The sequence below is a fragment of the Neofelis nebulosa genome, chromosome 3 (assembly GCF_028018385.1).
Source record: "Neofelis nebulosa isolate mNeoNeb1 chromosome 3, mNeoNeb1.pri, whole genome shotgun sequence".
Classification (NCBI taxonomy): domain Eukaryota; kingdom Metazoa; phylum Chordata; class Mammalia; order Carnivora; family Felidae; genus Neofelis; species Neofelis nebulosa.
In genome coordinates, this window is record NC_080784.1 from 130,726,272 (window position 1) to 130,751,463 (window position 25,192).

The 25,192-nt window shown below is 32.9% G+C and overlaps 1 non-coding gene across 1 annotated transcript; it reads right to left on the bottom strand.

The window, feature by feature from the left end:
* Positions 1–7,825: 7,825 nt before the first annotated feature.
* LOC131508137 (U4 spliceosomal RNA) lies at positions 7,826–7,973 on the bottom strand. Its single transcript, XR_009259851.1, has one exon. It is a non-coding gene; the product is annotated as a U4 spliceosomal RNA (small nuclear RNA).
* Between the last annotated feature and the right edge of the window lie 17,219 nt (positions 7,974–25,192).

The window sequence follows — 25,192 nt, forward strand, 5'->3', positions numbered from 1 at the left end:
TATAATGAGAGAGAGGATTACAGAAAAGGCAGAAATGTTAGGTCACTGTAAAAGAATTCCACTTAATTCAAACTTTTAAACAACAACAATGATATTAATAGAGTTTTTGAGTGCCTAAACAAAGTTAACTGAGAAATATATCAAGGAATATGATTTCAGGTACTCAGAAATAGGCATAACAACTAGCAGTGATGTCTTATTTGATATTTCAAATATAAACGTTAGGAATCATTGATCTGATAATTAATCAAATTTACAAGATTTTCATCTTATCCAATAATATTATCCAATAATATATATATATATTATTGGATATATATATATATATTTATATATATATATATTTACATAAAAAGGTTACAGTGATTTCTTTTAGTCCTCTAGTTGACTTTTTTTGTGTTACTTTGGCAAGACTTAATTAATTTTCAATGAACTGCCCAGGAGCACTTGTTAAGGTATTATAGGTATTACAGAGGCACTGAATATATTAATTTCTTATGACTTGAGCTGTTAATATACTGTTCTAGCAAGGTTTTTTGACAATTAAAAATGCTTAACAAGGCAGCATATTGCAAAGTACTTAAGGTAATCACTAAAGTAAGACACATTAACAAAAACACAAAAGAAAAAAGAAAACATACCTTGATCATAGCAACAAAACAAATACCTTTGTTACGCCAAATAAATGTTAAGTAAAAAATCATTTCTGTTTCTAATATTGTTGGGCACTATCAGTCACAGTGTAGATTTCATCATAAACAGTGCAATGGTATTGCTGTAAATGTGTTATGTTCTGATAATACAGTTGGTAACTAATGTTGCCCCATGAAAGGAATGTGTTAGAGATATGACTTAATTGCTTTGCACCTCTATTTACACTTTCACAATATGTTTAATCATAATTTTCAAATATCAGTCTCAATATCATATTAATTTATTTCTTGGAACAAAATATTTGTAATCTTTCTGTCTTCTGAGAGTCCATATCATTAATATACTTGAAAGCTGGGACTATGTTCTGAAGAGAGAAATTGCTATAAATAAATGCTTACAGAAATTTATATTATTTTAGGTTGATTTAGAGCATATTTATTATGGCTAATATCAAAGAGTGTGATTTAGTTCTTTATAGAAAGTTATAATTTAGAGTTAGAAAACATCTTGAAATATTGTACTTATAAATATTTATTGTGTGGGCAAAAAGGCTTTCATTTTTACAGAGGGAATATACAGTGGCTTTTCGGTTTCTTGTGAGTGTGTGTGTGTGTGTGTGTGTGTGTGTGTGTGTGTGTGTTTCGAGTTTTTTGGTATACCAATTTACCTCAATAAAGATTAAAATAAATTTTGTTTCATGTTTGTTTATTTCTGAGAGAGAGGGCAGGGGAGAGAGAGAGAAGCAAAGAGAAGGAGAGAGAGAGAGAGAGTGAGCAAGAGACAGCATGACACAGAATCTGAATCAGGCTGCAGGTTCTGAGCTGTCAGCACAGAGCCCAACCCGGGGCTCGAATCCACGAACTGTGAGATCATGACCTGAGTCAAAGTCAGATGCTTAACTGACTGAGCCACCCAAGCACCCCAAGATTTTTTTAAAGAGTTAGTCCAAGGTAAAAGAAAAAAACAGAGTAATTTAGGGACATGGTAACATTAATACAAAGGTCTTCTCATTCATTCCACATATCTTTTGAGTAAAATTTGTAATGTTTTAATTTTTTAAAAGTTTTTATTTAAATTCTGGTGAGTTACATACAATGGAATATTAGTTTCAGGTGTACAATATAGTGATTCAACACTTCTATACAGTACCCAGTGCTCTTCACAAGTGCACTCCTTAATCCCTATCACCTGTTTAACCCATCCCCACATCCATTTCCCCTCTGGTATCCATGAGTTCATTCTCTATAGTTAAGAGTCTCTTTCTTGGTTTGTCTCTCTCTTTTTTAGCCCCCTTTGCTTGATTGTTTTGTTTCTTAAACTCCACATATGAGTTAAATCATATGTATTTGTCTTTCTCTGACTTATTTCACTTAGAGTAATACTCTCTAGCTCCATCCATGTAGTTGCAAATGACAATATTTCATTCTTTTCTATGGCTGAGTAACAGTCCATTGTTTGTATATGTATACGTGTGTGCATGTGTGTGTGTGTGTGGTGTGTAGGACATCTTCCTTATCTGCTCACCAGTCAATGCACACACTTGGGCTATTTCGACAATTTGGCTATTATAGATACTGCTGCTATAAACATCGGAGTGCATGTAACCCTTCAAATTAGTATTTTTTTATTCTTTGGGTAAATACCCAGTAGTTCAATTGCTGGATCATATAGTAGTTCTATTTTTAAAAAAATTTTAAATATGTTTTATTTTTGAGGGAGAGTGAGAGAGAAAGCACTGATCAGGGAAGGGGCAGAGGAGTTCTGAAGCGGGCTCTGTGCTGACAGCAGAGAGCCCAATGCAGGGCTCAAACTCATGCAAACCGTGAGATCATGACCTGGGCTGAAGCTGGAGGCTTACCCACTGAGCCACCCAGGCTCCCTGAGTAGTTCTGTTTTTAACTTTTTGAGGAATGTCAACACTGTTTTCCAAAGTAGCTGCACCAGCAACAGTGCAAGAGGGTTTCTCTTTCTCCACATCCCCACCAACACATGTTATTTCTTGTGTTGTTAATTTAAGCCATTCTGACAGGTGTGAAGTGATATCTCATTGTGGTTTTGATTTGCATTTCCCTGATGATGAGTGATGTTGAGCATCTTTTCATGTGTTTGTTGGCCATCTGTATGTCTTCTTTGGAAAAATGCCTGTTCATGTCTTTTGCCCATGTTTTAATTGGATTATTCATTTTTTGGATGTAGAGTTTTATAAGCTACTTATGTATTTTGTATACTAACACTTTATCAGATATGTCATTTTTAAATATCTTTTATATTCTGTAGGTTGCCTTTTAGTATTGTGTTTCCTTGACTGTGCAGATTTTATTTTGATGAAGCCTCAACAGTTTATATTTGCCTAGTGTCCCTTGCCTCAGAAGACATATTTAGAAAGAAGATGCTATGACCATTGTCAAAGAGGTTACAGCCCGTGTTCTCCTCTAGGATTTTTATGCTTTCAGGTTTCACATTTAGATGTTTAATCCATTTGAATTTATTTTTTATGAAACATCAGGAAGAAAAATTAAGGAATTGATCCCATTTACAATTGCACCAAAAACGATAAGATACTTAGGAATAAACTTAACCAAAGAGGTAAAAGACCTATACTGTGAAAACTATAAAACACTGATAAAAAAAAATTGAAGTTGACACAAAGAAGTGGAAAGAGAAACCATGCTCATGGATTGGAAGAACTAATATTATAAAATGTCTATACTACCCAAAGCAATCTACACATTTAATGCAACCCCTATCAAAATACCAATGGCATTTTTCACAGAACTAGAACAAATAATCCTAAAATTTGTATGGAACCACAAAAGACCCTGAATGGCCAAAGCAACCTTGAAAAAGAAAAGCAAAGCTGGAGGTATCACAATTCTAGACTTCAAGTTATATTACAAAGCTGTAATGGTCAAAACAGTATGGTATTGGCACAAAAATAGACATATAGATCAATGGAACAGAATAGAAAACCCAGAAATGTATGTATGGGGTCAATTAATCTTTCACAAATCATGGTAAAATATCCAATGGGGGAAAAGACAGTCTTTTCAGCAAATAGTGTCTGGAAAACTGAACAGCACCATGCAAGAAATAAAACTGGACCACTTTCTTACATCACACACACAAATTTAAAATGGATTAATTATAGTTTTAAATTAGATAGTTCACATTATTAGTAACAGAAGATAATAAAGCTTATATATGTTCAAAATACAAGTTTGAATCCCTTTATAAAAGAAATTAAGGAGATATTACTATCTGTCCATTAAAAATAATTTCATAAGCTTCTAGATTCCTGGAATTATTCAATGATTCAAGGAGCAACTACAAAGATGTTTGTAGAAGCAAATTGGATTCTATCAAAAATTGCACTAATAATGGTATTCTCTCTACATATAGATATGTAGAATAACGTATGTGCAAAAATAATTAATTTGATCATTGTAATAGAAAAATTCATGTTGCATAAAAACTAAAAGCCTTTGATAAAGGAGATTTAAGTGAGTCATGGAGCATTAATACTATGGAAAGCTGTAATCCTCAAAACTAAATGAGACAGTTCTATTTGCATTAATAGGAACTAATTTACCAGATATGTAAATAAGTATGATGCAGAAAAATGTGCAATACAGAATAGAAAATAAATATGTATTTATTTTTTATTTGAGTTTAGTTGACACACAATGTTACACTGATTTCAGATGTACAATATAGTGATTCAGCAAGTTTATACATTATGCAGTGCTCACCACAGGTGGAGCTGCCATCTGTCACCACCCAACCCTATTGCAACGTGATTGACTAAATTCCTTAGGCTGTGTATTTTATTCTCATGACTTATTCATTCCACAACTGTAAGCCTGTATCACCCACTCCCCTTCACCCATTTTCCCCATCCCCCATTCCCCTCCTCTCTGACTACCATCAGTTTGTTCTTTGTGCTTATAGATCTGATTCTGCTTTTGTTTGTTTATTCATTTGGTTTTTTCCACATGTAAGTGAAATCATATTGTGTTTTTCTTTCTATGTCTGATTTAGGTCACTTAGTATAATTCCCTGTAGGTCCATCCATGCTGTCACAAATGGCATGATTTCATCCTTTTTCATGGCTGCATATTATTCTAGGTGTGTGTGTGTGTGTGTGTGTGTGTGTGTGTGTGTACCACATGTTCCCTATCCATTTATCTATGGATGGACACTTGGGTTGCTTCCATATCTTGACTATTTATTATTACAAATAATGTTGCAATAAACATAGGATTACATATATATTTTTGAATTAGTATTTTCATTTTCTTGGATCTAAAATATGGCCATTTAAATATAGTTTTAAAATAGAGGTAATTATTTTTAAAAATGCCTATATACACAAAACCTATTCCAACTTAGAATATTTCTAGAAACATGTATAAGAAACCGGTTGCAGTGGCTGTAGGAGGGCAGGGGGTAGAGCTGTAAGCAAGGCACAGGGGGTATTTATAGATCCATGGCCTGTCCTCAAGTTCCTGTAACCCTTTATTGGAGTATGACTATTATGGGCCATTGACCTGATTATTTTGTACTGGTGTCCACTGATCTACAAGTTATTTTAGAATAATAGTTACACCTGATACTGATATTCATAGGCCCTGATTAGCCTCTAGCATCTTTAGCCTCCGTTTTCTTTTCCCAAGCCTCTTCCATACCTATTCTTTCTATGGGGAAGCATCTCCACCTCCCCACCAGACATTGCTAATATATTTCCCAACATCATATTGGATAGGGCACCATGCATACAGTTTCTTCTCCTATGACCTAGAAAGCAGATTTCCCCAAATACAATAGGATAATTCTGCAACTCTTATTTCCTGGAGTTTGAATCAGCTGTGGGGGAATACATGCTATCAGGATCTCATCTTTTTGAAAGACTGAAAAGCAGGTGATTCCTGTTAGATACTGAAACTTGGATATGGCAGAGACATTTATTTTGTGATCCTTATAAGCAGAACTGTCTAGGAACTGATAGCCCAGAGCCAAGCTTCAGTCTTCTCTGAAAAGTAAACAATGAATCTTTTTGAAGCATTTTGACAGGAAAACAATTGGTTCCAGCTGAAAGGACATAAGTATAAGATGTGTACATTATAGTGTACATGTCAAAATTCAGAAACTATAGAGGCTTTCTCTCTAACCTAGGTAGTCCTGCACTGATAGTTGAGGGCATTTTAACTGACATTGACATCAGAGTACACTGTCTCCTTTACTTTTGAGGGAAGACTTGTTGCCATTACAAGTCTTTTGGCTCAGTCTCTTCTGAAGGAAGAAGCACTCTGAAAGATTTATTGAGATACAACTCATTATGTAATATTTAGACTTTCAACTTCATATTTCCCACTAAATGTAAATTATTTTTCCACTAAGCAGTTGACTTTCAAAAACATCGTAGAATGTTTGTATAATCAGAACCTGATGTAGTGCTTTACCCACAGTAGGTCCTTTATAAATGCTCACTGAACTGAACTGATTTACCTGTTTTATTAACAGTAAATTAGATTATCCTGTTTATAAATTTCAAAAGGGGTATTAAATTTATGTGATCAAATATAAGCTAGGAACAAAGATTAGAGATGTGATATTTTGCATGGTCTTTATTCATGCTAGTATGTAAAACTGGGAAAGGAAATGTAAAGAGGTTCTAAATGTTTTTCCTTGGACAGGAATAAATCACAAAGTAAAGGGAAGCACTACTGTATAGATTTGGGGAAGTAATTACCAATTAAGGGTCATCACCAATTACATAAATAAAAACAAATAGTAAACAACAAAAACAACAGCCATTGACCATTTTTTTTCACTAAATTGCATATTACTTGGCACAAATAAAGCGTCATCCAAATTATTCACAAAGATTCAGGAACATAGCATAGCAAGAATGTGTTTATTTTGGATGGCTAAGGCATTAATTTTCATAAAAAATAACTTACCAATAAGGTACATGAACTCACGTGTACCTGAAATGTGGCCTTATATGTTTTCAGATTTGATAGCTTGTCCATAAGCACACATCTGTGAATTTTAATTAATGCTTATAAACTCAGGTCAATGACTATTTCATGAAAATTCACTAATGATTTATGAGAATTTCACTTGGGTTAGTATCAACTTTTGAGAACTTTATGTTGGAAATATTTTAGAATCAATGTAGTGATATTACAGTTATTTATATGAAGTCTCCATTCTAATTGAATTTTATTATCCTATCTAAAATATTATTTTCTTTCATCAACTGTTTTTATAATTTTAGTTAACAGAGTCAAACACTATGAAAGCCTGCTTATCTTACTGTATGGACCATGCAGTTGATAGATTCATAAAATCCAAAACTTTAGATTTTCTCCCCCTACATATTATATGGTGATGTCCTGGTGCTATTACATAATTCTGTCTTTGGACTGACTTTCTATTTTTTTTATTGTCATCTACTTCTTTGTTTTTTAATCTTTTTCTGGTCTTTCTGATTAGATTCCTACCTTCCTCCTTAAACAGAGTAGTTTAAGTGGAGACTCTCAGATAGAGATGGGAAATGTGTTATGGAACTAAGATGGAAATATAGTGGAATATGTCCTTAAAAAATGAGAACGTTGACAAGGGGATGTTTGTTCACTGAGCAGTCATTTTTAAAGCATCAACTGATTATGAGTTCCTGGGCCAGATACTAGGGATAAGAAGATAAACCAGAAACAAGTATGATCTTCAAAAGGTCACAGTCAGAGAAAAGGTAAATATTAAATTATTGCATTATTATGCCAAAGTATATAATAGATATAATTACCAGACACTGTGAGAGTTTAAAAGGAGGAATTAATCACAAGAAATTTTAAGACAAATAATAGAATATTGGATTACATGGATTATGACATTTCTAAATATTAAATTTCCAAACACATTATATACTTTGCTCATATATATTTGTATCTGTACCATCAGTGACAAACTTAAATGTTAGATCTATTTCGTTTCTTATCTCAACACTTTTGTAAACGATACGCATTTCTGACTTTAAGTGAGATATCCTAACAATTTGAAACTAGTCTTAAGTATTATAAATTATTGGATGATTATTACATGAATTTGTTGAAAAATATTTGCCTTCCAAAGGCTCACATAATTGTTTTGTAGGCATATATACATGATATAAAAAGACTTGGTTTCTAAATTCATTATTTTTCCCCTAGAACCACTTTCCAAGTCGTCACAGTGGGGTAATTGGGAAAATTTTCAATTAGCAATAATCACGCTTCAGATAAACCTCATTGTCTATGATACTGCCTTTGCATAAAGCTAGAGCCACTTTCAGACCGTATAGAGTGATTGTGTTAAGAACAGAATCTCGGGGTGCCTGGGTGGCTCAGTCAGTTAAGCACCCAACTTTGGCTCGGGTCATGATCTCGTGGATGGTGGGTTTGAGTCTGGCATTGGGCTCTGTGCTGACAATGCTGAGCCTGGAGCCTGCTTTGGATTCTGTGTCTCCCCCTCTCTCTCTGCCCCTACCCTACTCACACTCTGTCTCTCTCTCTCTCTCTCAAAAATGAATAAACTTAAAAAAAATTTTAAAAAGAACATAATCTCAAAAATATATGAAGGAAGAGTTGGGAAAATGTGCATGTTTGTCTATGGAGTTTTTTTTTTTTTAAAATAAACAGCTTTGTTGAGATACACTTGATTCACAAAAACTGCACATATTTAATGTACACAATTTGATGAGTTTGGACTTATATAAACAGGATTTCTCCGTGAAATCCTCCTGATTTCAAGTATTTTGGACATTTATCCAGAGGTGGTATTCATTAGTGGGTCATATGGTAGCTGTATTTTTAATTTTTTGAGAAACCTCCATGCTGTTTTCCATAGTGGCTGTACCATTTTACCTTCCCACCAGCAATATAGACGTGCTCCAATTTCTCCATATCCTTGGCAACACTTTTTTCTTTTCTTTTCTTTTCTTTTCTTTTCTTTTCTTTTCTTTTCTTTTCTTCTTTTCTTTTCTTTTCTTTTCTTTTCTTTTCTTTTCTTTTCTGTATCAAACTGTAGGATTTTCTTATATATTTTGGATATTAACCCGTTATCAAATATATAATTTGCAAATACTTTCATTCTGAGAGTTGTCTTTTTAAAATATATGGAAAGTGGAGAAAAATGGAGATGGCAATTTGATGGTGGTCAAAATACTCTGATTATAGTTTCAACTTTAATATAATTCACAGATTAAAATTGTTTTAGCCAAGTCAGTTTATCACTTTTTTTTGGTCTTCTGGCATAAGTTCCTATATTTATTGCCTACTTGGCTACAAAGTGAACGACAAGTTGAAGTTTACATGAACACATCATAATAGTTATATAAAAAACTTTGCCCTTGTGAGGTCTTACAACGAGGACTTAATAACTTTATGTGTATATTTGATACATGTTCTTAGGATGTATGCTTGGCCCAAAAGCCTATTTACATTACAACTTTCATCCCTTCCATTAGCATATTTGACTTCTTAAATCTTCCAATAGACTTTTTATTTTTTAAATTTGGGAAATTTCCTATTAATATATAATAACATTGTTTGTGTTTACCAGTAGAGTTTTATATTTATAAGCTATCTTATATCATGACATAATACCTATACTTGTCATAAAATATTGAAATCTACAAATGTTCAGTAAAATCTTCAAATGTAATGATGTACTCATCATTAAGTATAGCTTGTTTTTATTCTTGCTATTAGAAAATAAACTGATAAATTTATCACAAAAAGTAAATAAAACTATAAAGCAAATTCCAACCAATACACCACATGGAACTTTTCCTGTGGATATCTTTCCCCTCTCCCCTCAGACCCAGGGAAATTTGTAATGGAAAACTGTAATGGAAAATTTACTAATAGCTACCTATGATCCACCTAATAAAGGAAAATCTGCTGTTTCTTTTTTTACCTAATGTAACTTTTAGTAGCATTGTATATTAAATGAAATGGTCAGATGTAGAAGTGGAAGAAAGATTTTAAATCGCTGAAAAATTTCAGCAAAACTAAAAATTACTTAATATCTAAAGAAATACAAAAATGCATCTAAACAAACACATATGATGTGAATATAAGCATCATTAGTGTATTGGAAGTATTTAACGATGCTGGCCATTGATATCCATTAAAAGCAAGATTTCAGAATGATCTCCTGGCTACCATAATTCTGAGCAAAAGACTCTACATAGAGTTCCAATGTATTTCCTTATAAAAAGAAAAAAAAAGCCTGGATGTCACTATTTAAAACATTTTTTAATGAATATTTGCTTTGGGACTTTGGAAACAGGCCCAATGAGTGAAACTTTTTCATGACTGACCATACAAACTATATTGTAACAATTAACTTTAGCTGCAAAATCAATCACTCGAAAATCTAGTTTCTTAAACAACCATCATTTTATTATTTCCTATGAATCTCTGTGTTGATTGGACAGGCTTCTGCCTCAACATTCATGTCAGCTGGCAGATCATCTAGAACTGGTTGATCTAGGATAGCCTCAAACTTATCCATTAGCCAAAGTAATTTGCATGGCAATGCTCAGAATCATTATGAGAGGCAACTATCTGAGGGCAGAGATATTGGGACACCTGAATAAATGTAACAATCTATGAGAAATTTTACACCTTTCAGTAGTTTTGATTTTTCCCACAAAGATACATTACGTGAAAGTTTATTTTGCCAAAGACTGGGCTGGGATGGAAAGGGAGTCCTTATGAGGATTTGGCTTCAACAACGGAGAGAGTGAAACTAATAATAAAAAATGAAGCCAACATTACTGGGTATTGTCCATGGCTGGTATACAAACTGATGTTTTCCTTCAAAAATTGTTTGCTTCTCTATGTTGGTCCCAGTATAAACATTTATAAGCTATTAAGTGCCTGAGTGGTTTGAAATATAAACTGATCCAAATTATCAGTGCCAACAGGCTAGAAAATAATAGCCAGCTGACCAAATAGGGTATGCAGATAGAAATAAATTATGATTTCTGAAACTCCTGCAAACTTTCTGGAAATTAATTTCAGAATGAAATGCATCTGTCCAGATGGCATTTAGACAATTAATAATGTCATAAATCATTACTTTTTTTTTTTTTTGTGAGGAAAGTTTTACTCTACTCCACCATCATTATCCAGGAAACAATGAAACTTTAGAAGGGTAAACCATCTACCACACACTACAGTCATTCATTTTTGTTTTATTATTCATACTTTTTTCCATTTATTTATATGATTTAATTTACATGATTCAATGCATCATTTGCATAATGGAAATATTAATGCTGACTTAATGGGATAATTGCAGGAACTACTTAATGAATAATTTTGACATTTTAGAACTGAAAAACGCTATATACCTTCTGTTCCATTGCAATCAGGTGCATTCTTAAGAAACCATCCGTTATCAAATCAATATTACAACATAAATTGTTTTAGTAGAAAAAAGGTATTTAAGCATTATAGAATTTTTAACCCATTCCTTGTTAAAGAATATGGCAAGCCACTCCAACTTAGTATGTTTATGTTTATGTGCACAGCGTTTTCTCCAAAATAGAGCAGGATATCCAAAAGATTCTAGCCTCAAATTGAATAACAACAATGGTGTTTAGTATAATCAAGTCATATCCCATAATTAATTGATCACTTTATGGTTAAATTTGCATTATAAACACTATATATTCAAATATACAAATTAATAAGCAACCACTTGAAAAATTTTTTTAATGACATGCCACTAAGTAAAATTTCTGAAATACTACTTTAGAGAATATACTGTTTCCGTACATATAGCCGAGAACATTATGAAAATATCTTCATCTTGTACTTTCAGCCAAGAATAGATATTGATAAAGTTTTGTGGGTTAACCTCAAATGTCATTTGAGAGAATCACTTTTTGAATATAATAAGTTTAAATAAACTAGTGTCTTCTGGAAAACGTGTGAGTCTGTGTAAATTGTACTTCTTACTTCAGATCTGTAACAAAATCTTAGTGTTTAATGTGTATCGGACAGTCTTTCAAGAGCACAGTAAATGTTAATATAGCCTCACAATACACTTAAAAGGTAGTACAGTAATACCTAGGCTTGTGAACATAATTTGTTCCGGAAACATGCTTGTAATCCAAAGCACTTGTATGTCAAAGCGAATTTCCCGGTAAGAAATAATGGAAGCTCAGATGATTTGCTCCACAACCCAAAAATATTCATATAAAAATGATTACAATACTGTAATATAATACAAAATAATCAAACAATATAGTATATATAAATATAAAATATAAAGAAAAATAAATTAACCAGCACTTACCTTTGAAAACCTTTGTGGCTGGTGTGAGGGAGATAAGAGAAAGGAGTGTTATTGTGTAGAATGCCTTTTACTATGACTAATGAAATCACTGCTATCTATTGGCTCAATGGAATTTTTTTCTGCTTGGGGGCCACTGTATATTCTCACATAGATGCTGACTACAGTATAGTATTAATAAACTCTTTGTCATATACTGTATTTAATGTAACTGGCAATAAGGCAGCAGAGTAAAGGGTCTATATCTGCAGGTAGCCTGACCTAGAAGGAATCAAAGCATTCCTAAGCTTACTCTTTTATGGAAAAGCAAAGGTGTTCATAGGTGCTTTGAAGTGACAAAATATACACTAGTGCCAGTTTAGGAACCTTTCAATGTTCTGAAAAATTACTGACTGCTGCCAAACACCACGGTCTGAGACCGAGCATCTGCACGTGGGAGAAAATCACCCACAATCCCACAGTGAGAGAGAAGAACCATTGGCTCAGTTGTGATCTTGTGATGTTCTGGGTCACGTACTACTCATATTGCAAGACACTGCTTGCTTATCAAATTAAAATTTATTAGAAATGTGGAACACCTCCAGAACAAAGTTACTTGCAATCCAAGGTTTTACTGTATTACAACTATTTTAAAGTGAGGAAAATGTGACAGGTTAAGTAGCTTGCCCAAATTCACACAAAATTATTACACATTGAAATACAAAATCTCATCTTTGATCTCTTGATAATAAGCAGTATTTATCTAGAAATTGAATAGCTTTTTTGTGGGATTATATCCCCACCTTTGGTCCATTTTTTCCTTTCTCAAATGCTTCCATTGTAAAATTACTCAGCATGTTGGGCTTATCTCATTTTTCATTTCTCTCTAGATCTGGTCTTAAAGTTGTTGATACTTTGCTAGTTTTCTGATTTCTTCAAATATTTTTTTTCTTTAAATTTTGTCTAATTTTTCTAGATGTTCCCTGTACTTGGGTTAGCCTGCAAAATGTTTCTTTACCATTCCTAGAAGCAGAAATCCTTATCAAGAACTCTAATCACATAACAAGGAAAGCATTGAATATTTCAGCCAGACAATTTCTCAATTACCACAGGTCCTACCAATGTTAGCTTATATATACTATCCATGAAGATTTAGCCATTGTATCATCTGAGGTTCTCCATGTAGCAGACATCAGCACAGGATTGGATTTGCAAAGGAATTACTTGGGGCAATTCCTGTGTAGGATGGAGTGGAGGAAGAGCAGGGAGTAGGGAGTGGGCAGGAAGAGCCTGAAGACTACAATGCAAGTTTGACAGCTGTTAAAGAAGAAAATAAAGGAACATTGAGTGGAAAGAGCCTCAGACAGCGGTGCAGTTCTGAGAAAGTCTCAGCCAGGCCAACAGGGAGTCCCAGGACAAAGATTACCTTGAGAATAGTCCCATATTGGGCAGGGATGGCTTAGCTCTAGGAATCCTACTGCACTCGGTCACTGGCTGGGCACATTCAGGGAGAGAATGGCTTTGGCCTAGCCAAGAAGATAGAGTGAATCCAGAAGGTAGAGCAGGCGGAGGCTATGAGCTCACTTATGCTTCTTGCAGGAGGTCTCTCCTGAAATGAGATCTGAGCAGTGCACTTTTGTGGCTGCCATGATTGAAATGTTACCAATGTTCTTCTGTTTTATTTTGCCTTTCTATTATGTTAGTTTTCTTCTCTAAATAATGAGATAACTTAACTCCAGATTTTTAAGGTTAATGAAAATATCAAGTGAGAAAATATAAATGTAACTGTTCTGAAACAGAGGTGCTAAACAAATTTTAATTACTATGTCACTCTTCAGAGATAGTTCCTTACAACAAATATTTCTTTCATAAGCTTAACAAACTTTAAAAAAGTAGATAATAAATATGAGTTTTAGAAATCTACTAATCATCTTGATGCATTAGTGACATATACTTTAAGACATTTCTAATAGGAAAAAAAAAAAGATATTTCTAACAGAAGTAGGCTACTAAAAGGCATATTGTACCTGAGTCTATGTTTAGAATTTAGCATGGATTTCTGTATGATTGGTTCTTTTTTTTTTAATTATTTTTATTATTTAAAAAAAATTTTTATTTTTTATTTTTATTTTTTAATGTTTATTTTTGAGACAAAGAGAGACAGAGCATGAACGGGGGAGGGTCAGAGAGAGGGAGACACAGAATCTGAAGCAGGCTCCAGGCTCTGAGCTGTCAGCACAGAGCCTGACGTGGGGCTCAAACTCACGGACCGTGAGATCATGACCTGAGCCGAAGTCAGACGCTTAACCGACTGAGCCACCCAGGCGCCCCCAAAAAATGTTTATTTTTGAGAGAGAGAGAGATAGCACGAGCAGGGGAGAAGAGGGAGACACAGAATCTGAAGAAGGCTCCAGGCTCTGAGATGTCAGCACAGAGCCTGACATGGGGCTCGAACTCACCAATGGTGAGATTATGACCTGAAATGAAATTGGAGGCTCAACCTAATGAGCCACCCAGGCACCCCACCTATGTGATTGGTTCTAAATAACATGTGATTTTTGATGTCCTGCACTTAATATAGCAACCTTAAAGGATTTTAAAATGGTAATTAGCTTTGGATTTCCAAGAGGAAATTCAAATAAATTCAACATAAATTCAAATTCATATAAAAAGCATATAAAAAGTTACTAATACCAATAATATTTCCTGTGAAAGTAAACATGATCATCAACAGAATGTGTAAAGTACCAAATTTCATGAGATAAATTATTTACAATAAAAACAGACAAAATATGTAGGCAAAAGCTCTTCTTTTCAAAGTCATATGTAATTTTTGTGGCTGGCTAAAATTGTTTAATTTTGAAGTCACTTAGGTTTTAAGAAACTTAAGAAATGATCTATACTATTTATAAATGATAGAAATAATCTGCAGTTTTTCCATTATTATAAATGTATATCCCAGTAAAAAACTAATATCACAATTAATTTCTCCCTGCCCTGGATGCTTATGTGTGCCTGCAATCACAAGATCATTTTTTGAGTGCCAACTTGATACTGAACCAATTGTCTCACTGTGAGCCACAATTAGTATACTACCTACCTTATGTTCTAGTGGATAGATATCATTATAACTATGCATATTCACTGTAGAAAAAAGAATTTAATTTAACTAGATGTCATACTGATTGAGAACTAATGTCTAGATATGGACTCTCAGCTGTGCTTTTCTCATTTTCTATATTGTATCTAGCATCATGGAGTCTTTATAGAAAGAGTTGAGTAAAATGCCCAAAATTATATAATAAAAGAGTCTCCATCTATTCATTATCCTTCTTTTAAGGGGTGGTCCTATGGGTTCATTTACAAATAGATGAAAGCTTTCAAGAAATGAAGAATAAATTTAGAATTTTAGATGCTATTGTACTCTTGATAGATTATTTTCAGAAAATTGGCCAACCACAAAACCCCAGGTAGCCTTATTAGCAAATTGATTAGCAAGAAAAGTGTACTTCTTTTGAAGGTTTTCTACAGGATGAAATATTTTGTAAGTAAGCTAGAATACAGATATTCTGTTTCTACAACTTTAGTGAGATGTGGGGAAGTACAAAATTTATGTTAAATGAATAACCTGTTAATTTATGAACTAAATTATAAATCTACATTAATGAAATAAATGTAAATCTTTTAAGTATATATGTATAAAAATGATGTGCCTTTTTTCTTTTCCATTTTGCAAGAGCTGTTACTAACAGTGATGAGAAAGAAATGATGCAGAGACTACAAAACATGGAGACGTGCCAACGAAGGAATGGGCATGTCCAGTGTTAAGAAACAGAGGCTTTTGCATAACAATGACATCAGAACAAGAGTAGATTAAAAGTACTAGAGAGGACGAAATTGAATTTGCCATATGTTATCTGGTAACTCTCTTTAGAATTTGTAACATAAAATCTATTTAAAACTCTCAAATACTTGCTTATAATGAGCTACAAATTGTAAAATGGTTTCTCCTACTGGTAAAATACCTAGCGAGGCTCCTAGTCTCTGCAGTGAGTTTAACAGGAAAGAAGTCTTCCAAGTTTTCAGCACTTTGAATAGCAGATGCTGTGTGTGTAACCATGTGACCCTAGACAATGTTGAAGTTGGTGTTAGAACTGGGAACGTACAGGGTTCCTGTTCAAGATCATGAGCTAACCTCCTTCTATAGACATAAAAAATCAAAAGCTGTATGTAGGACAATTTCCTCTGACAAAATGTGGAAATTGGTGAAAGAACCGTTTCATATCCTACAAATGAGAGGGAAACGGTCTGAAAGTGGGTAGGAAAGGCTAAGACACAGTCCTGTCATAAATCCTACTCCCAGCACAGGAACCCACATTCTGAAGGGAGCTCAAAACCTGGAGCTTCTGCCTGAGGAGTAAAAGGTCCATAACTTACATTAGGCACCCAACTTTTTTTTTTTAATGTTTATTTATTTTTTGAGACAGAGAGGGAGAGAGCATGAACAGGGGAGGGTCAGAGAGAGAAGGAGACACAGAATCCAAAACAGGCTCCAGGCTCTGAGCTGTCAGCACAGAGCCTGACACAGGGCTTGAACCCAGGAACCACAAGATCATGACCTGAGCCTAAGTCGGACACTCAACCGACTGAGCCACCCAGGCGCCCCTAGGCACCTGACTTTTAAGGCTGGCACTTGGGAGAACTAGGAACAAATATAATACCAAACCAGTCAAAATAAAATAATAAAAAAATCCTACCATTAGTTCCAAGAAAAAGTGTTAAAATTTCATAGCACTGAAGTATAGTCAGTCTGAATTGCTTTATTCCCAAATATAATTTGTCTAAAGCTTTATGGTCTTGTTTGATCTAAGCAAAATAATTTTATAACCTACTATTGATAGTGCTTTCCTTTATCTAGATTTTATAAAGCCGAAGCTATAAATGTTCTTAAGAGTTTGAGTAGGTTAAACCAAAAAAAAAAAAAATTGACATTGAACTACATATTTTTTTTTTTTTTGGTGTACAACTCAGTTTATTCACAGTTAAAAATATAAGTGATGACAATAGCCTTTCAGAGTAATAGGAATTAAGCTTTTATCACCATAGCTTTTAGTACTTGACCCAGAACCTTGAAGAGAGTGTTACAACTGACATAGAAAAGTGTTATTTAGGTGCTTACACCAAAGATATATATTGCTGAGGAACAATTTTTGAGTGAGAAGTTTATATAGTATCCCTTTATAACCCATACTAAAATTCATGATTGTGGCTGTCATACTTCTGGGGAGCTAAAATATTGTGGCCTAGAATCTAATCAATAGTATACTTCAGGTAGAATAAAGTGTGGTATATCAATATTTTCGCAACCATTATTTCCTCAGAACACATTACCTAGTATGTGTGGTGGTCATAGAAGAAAAATATAACAATATAGAGATTGCAAAATGGTATATAAATGTCTATAAAATGTAATATAATGATGCTAAGGTTTTTCAAATCAAGTTTTTGCTCTTCTCTAGATTTTGTTCTTATGATATTAACCACAAAATTACAAACTAGAAGTAAAGCACACAACATAAATAATCCAAGTTATCTCTCATTTTCTTCAGATACCTTCTTTCAATCTGATCTCCACTACCCTGAGGTGAAAATAAAGAGAGCAATTATAGGGGGCCTGCCTGGGTGGCTCAGTCAGTTAAGCATCTGAAATTTAGGCTCAAGTCATGATCTCACAGCTGGTGAGCTCGCTCTCTCTCTCTCTCTCTCTCTCTCTCTCTCTCTCTTTCCCTCCCCTGCTTGCATTCACACTGTCTCTCAAAATAAATAAACTTTAAAAAAGTGCAATTATAAGGAATGGGAGATTCACTTAGAATTACTTTTAATGTGTAAACATCTAGGAGGTTTTTATTTACTATGAGGATCCCTTACTAGCAGGGGCAGAAGTACAAATTTCAGAAAGGACTTGTCCCTTTTGTGTTAGTTATAAGTAGTTTCTGTTAGAGGGAGTTTCTTTTTGTGGATTACTGCTGAATAGGAGAAACACTTTGTAACTTTGTCATGTAACTCATGTAACTTTTCTTAGAAAGTTACTGGGAAAGATCAGGTTAGCTCACAAGGGATTAGTCAAAAGTCAAAGATCCAAGTATATGATTTCTGCATTATAAAAGGACTAACATGAATAATGATGATGAGGTTGAAAATAACATTTTACATTAGATGTTACATATATCTATATATAACTCATATATGATGTATTATAAGCATATTATATAATTAACATGGTTTAATGCATCCGATGTGGCAGGATCTATACTAATAATTAATAAGCATTTTCATTTACAATCTCAAAAACTCTTTATGAGTTTTTTTATTGATACCTCAATTTTAAAATAGAGATGATAAAACTTAGAAGCATTAAATAATTTAGCCAAAGTTACATAAAATGGCATAATCAATATTTCTTCTATATAATCAAATTTAGAAGCAGCTGTATATCTATGTAGCTACAACATCAAAAAAATATGTTCTTTTGGGAAGGAAAATATGTGGTGTTAGAAGTTCTATAATAATGAATGATATCATAAAGCCATTGTTAACAATGGACAGGAAATAGCAGCAGAAGCTACAGCAACAGTTACATTTTCAGGATAGCAGTCAATGCTTGAACAAAATAATCACAACGAAAGTTTCCCTTAATAACCACAAAACAGGGATTTCCCCAAATGTGCTCCAGGACAAACTGATTTGGTGACTAAAGTTTTAGAGGAAGTACTTATTCTTTGCTATCACGTTGTAGTTTGTAGTCTTTCAAGTGGATTGAGAATGATTGAAAATACTGCTGCAAAGAATAATATAAATAATAAAACTATTGTGGTCCACTGCTTTTTTTTTCTCCTTTCCCACAATCTCAAAGTTTTTCTTTGGAATATAGTAGAAATGTATTCAGCTAAAAACAAGAAGAAACAAAGTGTCCAGGACATTAAGTAGTAGAGGTTTGAAATATGGAGATACATTACTTTCCATATTAATAAGATTATATATTTATGCATTTATGTGAAGTGTAGAAAGTAGTAGAAATAATAACAAGGACTCCTACAAAGTCTCAAAACTGGAACAATTAACAAAAAACTCAATATACCTATTGGTGAAGTTAAAAGAGCTAAATCTTTTGAAATTATAAACACCAAAAATCATTAGGGATTTTCTTTTTTAAGGCATATAATTGTACTCACCCATTAAATACAATGTAATGAACTTTAATTTCCTGTGTTTATATAAATTTCAGTATAAAATTACTCTAGCACGTAAAATGTTAACTTAAGAGTTTTAAAATTTGTGGAAAAATATGTTCCAAGTCAAATTAAACTCACTAAAACGTCCCTTACATTTCAATTTTTCTTCAAGCTATTATTTTTTTTTTTTCATTTTCAGAAATTACTTTCAGCTAATTCCTTAGTCCTTTTGGGTCTCAAAGTATTCAAAGATCACACAAGATTTTAAACACAATTAAGCACACATTAAATAAAATGATTTAATAACCATAATTCTCAACGATTATTACTGACATTGACCATTTCCTCAAGAAGTACCATTTTCCACAATAAGTGTTACATCTTTTGTACTAGTTCAAATACTTTATTTGTAAAGCAGCAACTACAGTAGGATTAGAAATAATGGTCAAGATATAAAAAGTTAATATAATGTTTGTAGAACAATCTCTTTGTGAATCCTGCATGTTCATACATAATATGTGGTGTTTAATACAAAAAGCAACAGCTGCTATTGAAGAATTTCTTTCTCAGAAGACATTGATTATGAGAAAAGGAAGCACCACCACAAAGTGCTCTTTTAGTTATTGGAAAATAATACAATTAGTTATATAGAGTTAGTAAAACTTTCAATATGATACTGAATTAAAATATAATCTTACTAAAAAATTGAAATGACAGGAAACATTATTTCTATATCTATCTATCTATCTATCTATCTATCTATATTGTTCAGAAACTTTGAGGCTGGAGAAATCTTCCATAGACTTTTGTAGCCAATCAATGAAACACACCCCCCACCCCCCCACACACACATTAGTGTGGGTTATGAGTGCATAAGGATATAAATAGTGTTGAGATATATGAAATCATCTATAAATAAAACAATGTTAGATGTAAAGAATATAATATTAGAGATAAGAGGAGGAAGAGAAACAATATTGAGACATACTTTGTTTCATATTTTCATATAATCATTTTAGATTTATAATCCCAATCTTCATAACTAGTCAATGAGTTTGACACTAGATTATATTTTATAGAAAAGCAATGTGAGTATGATTTATAAGATGACAGATAAGTAACATTATTTGGTCCCACATTTCTCTGCCATCACTACCAACATTTTTATTTTACAATGTTGTTTCTTTCCATGTTCCAGAAGAAAAAGCTAACAGCAGACACTTAGGAGATATTGTTTATATAGAAGATAATATATCTTAGTGTATATTATATATATATAATAGATTTATATATAAAAATATATAATATATATAAAATATAACATATATATATATATATAATAGATTTCAGACTATGATATCCCTATACCTATTGAACTTTCAACAACTAACATTTATATATCAAGAAGTCATCTAATTGCTTTCGTATTGGTTATTTAATCCTAAAGGGAACTTTATACTATTAGTATCCCTGTTATAAAGATAATAATATGAAGGTTAGACATGCGTGACCACATAGCTAGAAAATAAAGAACTTAGTTGTAGAACAAATCATTCTTATTCTAGACCCTGGACCTAGCTATTCTCTTGTGTTGCCTGTTCCTTGCCTTCAGTTGCTGGTGTCAGAGTGGTCATTAACAGAGTCCATTCCTTTAGGGAACAAGGCTTTAGTCAAGGTCAGAACATCTTAAAATTATATTGATAGTTTCCTGTTAAAATTAGACACAAACCTTTGAGATAATATAAACATTCTAAACCTGTGTGGTGACTTAGTTGCTGAAGGGGTCATTGAGAAGACATGGCCTACAGCTGACCTGAAAGCTGGAGCCTGGCAATCAGAGACTCATCACCCCTATCTCTTCCTTGGAAGGCACTCTCCACCCAACCTTCTCATAGTGGGAACCATTTTGAAGATCACAACCTGGAGAAAGCAGTGTGTTGCTGAGACCATCTGGATGGTATACTGATACTGAATCCAGTTAAAGCCTCTGTATAAACTTTTAGGTTCTGTCAGGCAGGTGTGGAGATTTACTTGTCTTGTGCCTTCCCAAGACAAGCCTCATATGTAAGTTCCCTTGCTTGCTAAACCTGCCATCTGGAGTGGCTTGCCTCATTCTTCAGTCTCACCTTGCCCTCCATGTATGGGGGCCAGTTTTGGATTTACCTGGGAATCTCCTGAGGTTTTGAATCAACATTGGTGCAGTGCAGGATTTCCAATTTCCTGTCTTTCTCCCCCAAATAGGAAATTTCAACCTCTCTGTGAAGAATTAACATGTACTTTATTCCTTCCACATCGTATTTGCTCCTCCCTTTTCAGAATAAGATACAGGAGTAGCACAGACATATGCATCTCTGTGACTGAGTGCACATGTTCAATACAGGCAGAAATAGAAGAAAGTCCAAATTCTGTGTAAGTCCTAAGCTGTGTTTCAAATACTGTTTTACCAATTGATCCTGGTGGTTAAGCATTTTGATTAAGTAAAATTCAATAACTAAAGTAAGCATTGTTATTTGTAATTATCGCATCATAGCATGAACCATTCAATTATTTCACTTTTTAAAAAATTTTTCCTTTTTTTTCCTACTTAATGGAAGTATGCATGTATTGAATAATCAAGAAAGATTAAAAGGATAGACGTGCAGGCTTTTAAGAATGACTTTAATGCACCTATACAAATATATAAATATATAAATATAAATATATCATTGCACCTATACAAATATATAAAATATAATATAAATATAATTAATATATAATTATAATTAATATAATTGATATGCATATAATTAATATAAGTATATCATTGCACCTATACAAATATATAAAACATTTTAATTTGAAGAACTGATCACATATAGATCAGTTGATGCTTAGAATGCAGCTATGGCAATCCTATCATCTATCTATCTATCTATCTATCTATCCATCCGTCCATCCATTTATCATCTATCTATCTACCCCCAGAAAAGATAATACATTTATTTGACTCCAAGAAAAAGCTTTTTGGTAGCAATGGTATTTAGCTTAAGAAAAACATGCCAGCCCTGGTGGAGGAATGAATTATTAGGTTAATACCTATAACCTTACTACAAATGCTTTTTACTTAAATGATGAAATTAAAATATATTCCCATTTTATTCTTTTCCACTTACTATCCTTTCTCTATGTTCTAGTATAAATATATTACATACTATATAAGTCTTTTTTTATGTTTGGGACAATTGAATAAATAGGACAATTAAGATAATTTGAAGAAATTATAAACCTCAGAAAGTCTGGACTGGGCAATTTATTGTGTTTTATTTTCTAACTTGGTATAGTTTAAACCTATATTTGCACAAGAAAACCAAATCCAGGCTTCATAGCTAAAAATTGGTTATCAGAGTGGGCTTTCTAAAAATCACTTTTTAAATATCTAATAATTATTAAGCATATTCAAAAACTCCAAAGTAAGTTTATAGTGATGAAATGAATGCTGGCAATGTAAACTCCCTGAACAAATATGTTTCCTTATCAAAGCTGTGTGAGACTTTCAAAGGAGTAAAACTACATACATTTGTAATTCATTCATAATAATTTCACTTAATTGTCTAATTATGGTCCACATAACATTTAAAATTAGATAATATTAATAAGGGATTAGATTTTAGATTTCATGAAGCAATTTACTCATTTTTAGGCAAGCCATTTATTTTTAAGTGATATCTTTCTAAGGACAAGGTAGGGCTCATTTCTGTTCTTCATTCGACTGATGGGGAATGAAAGACAGAAATGTTGTGTGTCATACTCCTTATTTATTTCTGAAAGTAAGTTGACTGAAACTCAAATTTTTATATAGTTCAAATGTTAGAATTGTATTGTTCCTAAATTTCAATAAAAAGAAATTTAAAAAGTGATCTTAGTTTTTTCTCTACTAAAGGAATTTGCATTATCACTGTATTCATTAAGCCAAAACCCAAATGTTCTAAAAATTGATTTTTTTTTTTTTTACTTAACTATTTTGGGATTTGAACTCGCACTGGGGTGACTTGAACTCAGGTGGTGGTAAAACCCAACCAAACAGGAGTAAATCCATTTATAGTTTTTATAGAGCTCAACAGTGTGGATGTGCTTTTATTTTGCTGGAGTATTTTGAATGTGTTTCACTAAGAGATATTGCTGAACTAAGCTGAAAGTGTTACTCTATACAAGATGTATATTTTTAAAAACCTGAAAACATTTGAAATTTAGAGTACATCTGCCCCCATGAGTTTCTGATAAGGGATAGTAGGTCTGTAATAGCACCTCCCATTCCTAGCTTTTGAAGAAGACACGGTGAAGACCGTAAGACAAATATTTCAGTCCTACTTAAAAAGTATGCCTTCCAAATTTGTGTGGTCTCTGTCATCATCTACATGCCCTCTACCTGGATTTCTTCTTTTCACTCTACTTTCTATTTTCATCACATTTTTTATTCCTGCCTCACTAACAACCTTTGCTAATGATGCAGCTCTCTCATAGTGCATATTATATTCCACCAGTTAATCTTCTTATTTCTCCCTAACTGAGCTTTCAGACTAGATTGTCTTCATGGCTTAGTCATACTTCTATAATCATCTGAAATCTTACTCCTATGTGTCATTAAAAAAATGCAGAAAGTTTGAGCTAATAAATTGAGTGTGCTGCGAGTTAAAGAGAGTAAAATTTCTGTGGAAGTTGAAATAAAATAAGTTTAAAGAGCGAAAAATTCACAGTTGTTCTGTGGTATTAGACCACAGTTATTCTGTGGTCTTCTAATTGACCAATATCTGTCCTCCATTCTGTCTTCTTTTGGAAAACAGAACCCTGATATATTTTAACCCTGTTGCAAGAGTCCATGTACTTTTGTGCTAACTTCTGTAAAAGTCGAATAGGTCATAGTGACCACATTCCTTGTTATTATGTTTGTTTTATGGAAACTATAGGACGCATGAGGAGAGATTTTCAGTGGACTTCTATAAAAGATTTACATACTATTAAAAAAGAGATGTTAGAGAAGGCCCAGATGCCTTCTGAGGGGCCATTCACCCAAGTCTATAATGTCAGATGTCTACCACATTACCTAAAGTATACTGCAGTATAAAGAAAGGACAACTTCTAAATCATTTGTATGAAGTGAATATACCATTGTTCTGCCTCTTCCCTTATCAAAAAGATAAGAATTCAAACAAATAAACCCTACACGCAGATAAACATTTTATTAATGTTAATGCAAAGATCTTAAATAAAAAAGCTGGAAAATATTAGAATATTAAAAAATATACTATGTCCCCAACTTGGGTTAATTTCAGGAATGCAAAGATCATTCAGATTTAGAAGAGCTATTATGAAGTTTATCATATTGATAGTTTTAAGAAATAAAGGTTATGATAATCTCTACAGATTGTGATAGGACATTTGTCAAAATTTATCCATTCCTATTTATTGATATTTGGACTTTTTGTTTTTTTAGTAGGTTCTAGTAAATAATTCACAAAAGCTAAACAAAACACTTTTTAGGTTTCTTGTGATAGCTTCATTAATTTCTCTAATGTTTGTTACCTCTGATTTTTCTATGTTTTGAATCATAACACCTTTTTCCATATTCCTTTTTATTCTTGATCAGTCTTTCAAATGGATTGTTTGGTTAACACTTCAAAAAAACCACAAATTTTTAACTTTGTTCATCTTATTTATCCTTGTTTTATTGATTTGTACATTGATTTTTATTGTCCCAACTTTCTAATATCTGTTATTTCAACTGACTTCTTACATTGACCACTATTTTTATTAATATTTCAGCTTCTCTCTTTCTCTTTTGGTTTATATCAGTGTTTTTATTTTTGAAGGCTTCATTTTTATTAACAATAATTAATAAACAGTGTTATATGAGTTTCTCATGTACAATACAATGATTCAACAATTATATACATTACTTGGTGCTTATCACAGTAAGTGTACCCTTAATCCCTTTTACCTAT